Source organism: Montipora capricornis, chromosome 11 (genome assembly GCF_036669925.1).
Source record: "Montipora capricornis isolate CH-2021 chromosome 11, ASM3666992v2, whole genome shotgun sequence".
NCBI lineage: Eukaryota > Metazoa > Cnidaria > Anthozoa > Scleractinia > Acroporidae > Montipora > Montipora capricornis.
The window spans coordinates 39,270,926-39,278,425 of record NC_090893.1 but is presented as its reverse complement, the minus strand read 5'-3'; the positions used below and the strand labels follow the sequence as shown (position 1 = coordinate 39,278,425).

General features: G+C 39.1%; 1 protein-coding gene across 8 annotated transcripts in view; it reads right to left on the bottom strand.

Annotated features, from left to right (window-relative positions):
• LOC138024251 (uncharacterized) overlaps window positions 1-7,500 on the bottom strand; it is a 16,441-nt gene that overhangs the window by 7,799 nt on the left and 1,142 nt on the right. For 6 of the 8 annotated variants that reach the window (XM_068871400.1, XM_068871399.1, XM_068871397.1 and 3 more), the window contains exons 2-3: window positions 6,035-6,086; window positions 5,760-5,814 (exon numbers count right to left, since the gene is read on the bottom strand). The gene's annotated coding sequence lies outside the window, so the exon portion shown is untranslated. Of the gene's footprint in view, window positions 1-5,759; window positions 5,815-6,034; window positions 6,087-6,825; window positions 6,922-7,500 lie in introns of those variants that run through there. The other 2 variants (XM_068871398.1, XM_068871394.1) reach the window with 1 other exon arrangement.

Below are 7,500 nucleotides of genomic sequence, written 5' to 3'. Positions count from 1 at the left end.
GGAATCGGAACACGTGCATCGCATAATATAGGGTTAGGCTAATGAGATGCAAGTCACCTACGTACACGAGATAAAATGGCGAAGCGTGTGCATAAATTAGGGGCAAGTTTGAACACGTAACCCTTGCGCAACAACACATGCAATTCCCTAACAAAGGGATCATAAAGTGACTAAATAATTTCCCACGTGACGGAAACTCCCATGGTTTGATTTAGACACTTGAACGGGTGGTTTCATTTGGGAAGCAACTAGATGTTTTGAAACCAACCTCTTGAGACACAGACAGCAATAACGTAATGTACAATTGGTGCTCGACGAACAAAAGGAGATCATGAGAGATCTTTTGTTTTTGGTCTACCACCGATGGCGACGTAATGTGAACAAAGTTAGTTTTGCTGCTAAAAGACACGGCATGACGCAAGCACCCATGACTGCATTCAAGGAACGAGTTGTCAGACGCAAATCACCTGTTACCCTTGTCCAGCAGAACGGTCAAGGAAACGATGACTCTGGGAACGAGATTGTGACCACAAACAAGCAAAATCAAGGAAATACGAGCAACATTTTTGCCAAACTTGTCAGGCCACATTGATGCCATGCAAGTTGAAGAGCGATTTGCTCATCCTACCACTCCTTTCCCCAACTTGTCAACCCAACAAAAATGATCACCGCAAGTTTTTGCCAACGTGAATAATTCTGCCCGCTGATTGGCTGATTGGTTGTTGTTGTCTGCAGCCAAGATGGCCCCTCTACAGCGAAAGAGTGCGGCTCTTTTGTGTATTACTTTACTTCTGGAGTTTGGGTTTTGTTCAATGCAGAGTTTCTCCTATCTGATCCAATGCTTTCTCCCTTATTTGACGGTTTTTATACGTCAAACTTGTGTGGCAACATTGATGTCGTGCAAGTTGCACAAAAGATCTCTCTCATGGATGGGCCTGGAGATCTGCACTCCATTTATACCGTCTGACAATGCAACTTCGACGTCCTCTGTAATCTCTTTTTCAGGAATGGTGGGTCTTCCACAGAGTCTGCCATGTTTGTCAACTGACAAGTAACATTCCTCAACGATGACAAATCACAGATGTTGTTTGGCAAAATGCTGCGTGACAAGTTTCATAAGAGCTGGTAAAACGCACAACAAACGAAAAATCGATCGAACAAGATCAATCAACACGAGATCTTTTTGTTCCACTACGAACAACACAACCCTAGCTTACACTCCTTCTGGATCTTCCGACAGACCATTCTCTAGCACTTACCCAGTCAGACAGTCTCTTGTACCTGCTGCACAGGAAAGAGGGGAGGCAGTGTGGCCTGGTGGTTAGGGCGATTGTCTTGAGGTCCGGAGATCCTGGGTTCATGAACTACTCTGACCATTTGCTGAATTTATTCCTGGTAGTCCCTGGTTCATCTTCCCAGCTGCACTTGTAGTAAACAGACAACTGGTTTGCCTCCAGCCGGTTGGGATTCTTAACAGTTGTTGTTGTTGTTGTTCTGTTCCATCGCTTCAGTTCTTGTGTTCCTTTGGCCTTTAAAAACCCCTATGGGGAGCGATCAATTAAGTATGTATTTATCGTATTGTAATGCAATTCACCCTCTCAGCAGAAAACTACAACTACTGGCTTGCAAAGTATCAGAGAGTCTCTCCAGCAGAGACCGACTTCGAGCAAAGGTACCCACATTTCTGTACAATCATGGTCAAATGGGACCCAAAAACACTATACCTCATATATCAATCAATGGAACTGTAAATGGAAATTGATTTGTACAATCCACCTATAAACAAAGTATTGGATTTCCTGGTGAGTTTGCATGAACAAGGGCTTTCATACACCATCATAAACACAGCCAGAAGTGCTCTATCGGCTATCATTACCCCTCGTGACAAGGTGAACACGGTTTGCCATCCTATTGCTTCATAAAGGGTACATGTATTTCAAGACAACAATCCACCTGTGCGACGGTACCGTACCACGTGGGATGTAGATCTGGTACTGTGTTATTTATCATCACTTCCTGAGCCAAGTCATTTAAGCCTGAAATGCCTGACTCTGAAAACAACTATGTTAATTGTACATGTTTCAGCACAGAGAGGATGGAGTCTACACTTGCTAGACAAAAAGGAAATGAAAGAAGGAAAACTTAGTTTGAGTTTCCTTTTCTGGAGTACATTAAACAAAGCAAACCAACATATAAAATGCCATCTGTACTCTTATGCACCTACCCTAACAATCAATCCCTTTGAGTTTTTAATCACTCGAAAGAGGTACTGAAACAAAGCTTCGCTTGAGCCACGCAAAGCCTCATGGCCGTGCTTCTCAAGATACCATGTCAAGGTGAATCCGTTAGGATATGTCACGTGCTGGTGTCACACACAATACCAGGACTTTAGCCTGGGTGAACCAGATAGAATAGATGACATTATGGAGTAGTTACATGTAAAAGTGAAATTCTTCAAAGAAGAGAAATAAAGCATGACTTTGTTATACATCCCAGATGCAATCAGGCATCACGCACAATGCCAGGACTTCAGCCTGGGTGAACCAGAAAGGACAGATAACATTATAGCCTAGTTGAAAGTGAAATTTTCAAAGAAGAGAAATAAAACATGACTTTGTTATATATCCCAGAAGCACTCAGGCATCACATACAAGAAGATAAATAAAACATGACTTTGTTATAATTATATCCCAGAAGCACTCAGGCATCACACACAATACCAGGACTTCACCCTGAGTGAACAAAAAATGACAGATAACATTATAGTCTAAGTTAAAAGTGAAATTTCCAAAGAAGAAAAATAAAAAAATGACTTTGTTATATATCCCAGAAGCACTTAGGCATCACACAAAATACCAGAACTTCAGCCTGGGTGAACCAGAAAGAATAGATACATGTAACATTATAGCCTAGTTAAAAGTGAAATTTTCAAAGAGGAGAAATAAAACATGACTTTGTTATATATCCCAGATGCACGCAGCCATCACGCACAATACCAGGACTTCAGCCTGGGTGAACCAGAAAGGAATTAGATACAAAAAACATTAAAGCCTAGTTAAAAGTGATATTTTCAAAGAAGAGAAATACAACATGACCTTGTTATACAACTGTATATCTCAGATGCACTCAGGCATCATGCACAATGCCAGGATGTCATCCTGGGTGAACCAGAAAGAATAAATTAACATTATAGCCTAGTTAAAAGTGAAAGTTTCAAAGAAAAGAAACAAAACATGTTTTATTCCCAGACACACTCAGCCATCATTGCACAATGCCAGGACTTTAGCCTGGGTAAACCAGAAAGAATAGATAACATTATAGCTTAGTTAAAAGTGAAATTTTCAAAGAAGAGAAACAAAACATGACTTTGTTATTATATCCCAGGAGCACTCAGGCATCACACACAAATGCCACTGAGGACTTCAGCCTGGGTGGACCAGAAAGAATTATAGATAACATTATAGCCTACTGTAGTTAAAAGTGAATTTTTCAAAGAAAAGAAAGAAAACATGTTATCTACATGTATCATAGAAGATTTCAGGCATCATGCACAATAACAGGACTTCAGCATGGGTGAACCAGAAAGGACAGATAACATTATAGCCTACTTTTAATTAATAAAAGTGAAAATTTAAAAGAACAGAAACAAAACATGACTTTGTTATTATATCCCAGAAGCACTCAAGCATCACACACAATGCCACTGAGGACTTCAGCCTGGGTGAACCAGAAAGAATAGATAACATTATAACCTAGTTAAAAGTGAATTTTTCAAAGAAAAGAAAGAAAACATGTTATCTACATGTATCATAGACGATTTCAGGCATCACGCACAATGCCAGCTCTTCAGCCTGGGTGAACCAGAAAGGACAGATAACATTATAGCCTACTTAAAAGTGAAAATTTAAAAGAAAAGAAATAAAACATGACTTTGTTATATATCCCAGACGCACTCAGGCATCACGCACAATGCCAGGACTCCACAGAATGCAAGGACTCCAGCCTGGGTGAACCAGAAAAGTAGATAATTATAGAAACAAAACATATATATGTTATACATGTATTGCTCAGAAGTGCTCAGGGATCACACAGAATGCCAGGACGTCAGCCTGCTTAACCAGAAAAGATACAAATGTATACAACAATGGTTTTGATGAACAGCAAAGGTCAACAAAGAATTACATTGTACTAAACATGCTATATATCCTAGCAGCACTCAGGTATTACTGTGAATACCACTTCAGTCTGGATGAACCAGGAAGGATATACAGCATTGATACAATTCATATTGAATGTAAAAGAAAAATAAGTAAACATGTTTTATATCCCACATGAGCTCATGAAATGACTAGAGCTGAATGCCAGTCCTGAGTTCAGCTTGGGTAACCAGAAAGGATAGACAAATTGGCCTAGAATAACAATGAAGGTGAAAAAAACAAACAAACAAACATGTTATTACAACTTGAACCTTGATTCCTGAACTATTTCCTCACAAAATGTAAGCTGATTAATCAGATCCGGCCACCTCATCCTCCTCTCTCCACCATCTTTGGCTTCACCTTTGCCTCCGGTGTTAACAATTTCACATTACGATTTCTTCAACCGCTCTTGCCCACGATCAAGATCATTTTTAATTTAAGTAGTTGGTAGCAGCTAGCTTGGTCGATCGCGCTAGATGTACAGTACTTATCTTAAATGTCGTCACGCTCTGCATCGATTTGAAGTGAATTTAGGGCATTGACAATCCATTAGCATACATGTACTTTCCAATTTTTTGCGCTCTTTAAATTTCTGCTGGAGGATGGCACACATCACTCCAAACGAATGGTCGATCGAAACTCCCGCCATTTTTCAAGTTCTCGAGAGGAACCAAGGCAAATTCCATTGGAAAATTTGCTACCAAAGGGCTCCTTGACATACATTGTGCGTTTTCCATCACTAAGGGCGCCACAAATCTTTCCGTTAAGAAGAAACCGTTGCCCTCGAAGGGGTTCATCGCTGCACTCGATCGAGGGAAAGTGAATTTTCCTGCTTTTGCATATGCAGAAATATCATAATTATGAAATCAAAGACCTGACAAGGCTGATCCTGCCCATTAGATTAAAATAACCAGGCTTGACTATCTCACAGTACAAAACGTTTGTACAAAATGATATTAAAGAGGTGTCAATGGAATGATGCACACTAAGCCAGATAATGAAGTCATCCCGTAGCAACCATCCTTTTGAATATTTGAACTTCTGTTCAGTTGCGGCTTGTTATGAACATGAAGAAGTTCAACAAGTCATGCATACTCCCACAAACTGTGCAAACACGGATCGAGACTGAAATGCCTGTTATTCAAATAGTTTATTGCTCCATTGCTTCAAAAAACTGATGTTTAGTCCCGCACGGTTAAAGGGTGTGAAGGGACACTAAGTATATATGAGGCTCTGGTCTTGCTTAGCCTTAAGTGAGACTTCAAAGCAAGGAGACCTCCCCGAATCAGAATTACGCGTATCACAGCTGAATTGTTCAAAGCAATCTTGCCTTTCCTTTTTCCTTTAATGCAACTTAATTATCTTTTGCTTCACGACAGACTCCTTCGGTAATCTTACGGGATAAGACAAGTGAAACAAAACTTACTCTACTTAGGGAATACTCCACATATGTTATTTCCTTACTTACTTTCTGGATGTACAAGCAAAGAATGCAGGATATTTCAATCAAGCAACAAACAAATAATTAACTAGACCAAGAAGGGGAAAATGTTTAATTACCTTGCAATGTCCTCGTTCGTTGAAACTGCTGGCTCAGCAGCAATAATGAATCACCCTACGCATAAAGTGAGGGATAAGCAATACTAGTAGATTGTTTGCATGCCTGCGTCAGTCACAAGTGAATTACAAAAATTAAAAAAATTAAAGGAATGCATATGTTATTTCCTTACTTACTTTCTGGATGTACAAGCAAAAAATAGACAGACTGAAGGATAATTTGATCAATCAACAAACAAATAATTAATTAGACCAAGTAGGGGAAAATTTTTAATTACCTTGCAATGTCCTTGTTCGTCGGAACTGGTTCAACAGCAATAATTGATCCCACTGCAAATAAATTAATGGATAGGCAATTGATACATGTAGATTGTTTGCTTGTGTGCATCAGTCACAACTGAATTACATTATTACAAAGTAAAAGTAAAAGGAATGCTGACAGCAATGAAATTTAGATAGGACTAGGACCGGAGGCATTAGCTGACACCTTTTTTATCGATATGAAAAATTTGTCAAAGAACACTTAGCTTGTTGTTAATTTATACGACAAATAACTCCTGTAAGGAAAAAGTTGAACTTTCCTAACCACAAATCATTTAAGCCTAGACATAATTATCACAAATAGACCATTTTACAGTTGTGGCCAAGTTACCTGGCCGGTGACCCTGCTTTGATACAAACCTTTGTGCTTTTCTAATGTTAATATAGACTACAGTGTAATTACATGTAGAATTACAATAACACAAAATCATGATAAAAGCAGTGATGTCTGTATCAATACAAGGCTATTCATAGGCTAGTTCACTGAGCAAACAACTGTAAGATGGCCTATAATTTATATTACGTTGGGGGAGAGGCCTTTGAATCACAAATGCCAAAAACATGAAGACCAACAAGATATGCACACTCGAACAAACTGTGCAAATGAATGAGGCATTTCAAGTTGACACGGATCGAGATAAAATGACTGTTATCAAAACGTTTATTGCTCCCTTGCTTTAAACTAAACTGATTGTTTAGCCCACAAGCTAAGACTAGACCCAGTAAGGGATTTCAAATGTTTAATTACCTTTAATATGCAATGTCCTTGTTCGTTGAAACTGGTTCAGCAGCAATAATATTGATCCCGAAATAAATTAAGAGATAAGCAATAGTGGTAGATTGTTTTTATATATGTACGTGTGCTTCAGTCACATCTGAATTAAAAAATTACAGTGCATTTCACAAAACGTTTGACAGGCGATTTGCAAAGTTCGTTGTAAATTTCATAAGTTCACTTCGAACTTGGGAATTTCAATACGTAACTGTCAAACAAATGGGAAACTTTGAAACGAATTTGGGAATTTCGCGCCGAACTTCGTGGGAATGTGGCGAAGTAATTTCACCATTGCTCTCTGGTGTTGTTTTGAAATGGGTGCCTTCACTCTGCAAGGAAGGCAATTCCAAGGTTTGTTCGGCAGAAAATTATTGAAAGCTGGTTAGAATGGAAAGGAGCATCTCAAATAGGACAGGAAATGAGACTTCCCAGAAAACCATTGCCAAAAAAAAAATGTAGATATTTTCGTTCGCAGAGGGAATATCGAAGACAACAAATGAAGAAATATCACTCGGTCAGCGCGTGCTGAATGATATGAATAATTATATGGAGTGTTGTAAAACTACATGTACCACCCCAGCATTTACAGCAGTGAAATCCAAAACAAACAGGTAAAGAATAACGTTCCAATGTTTGCCCGAAAATGTC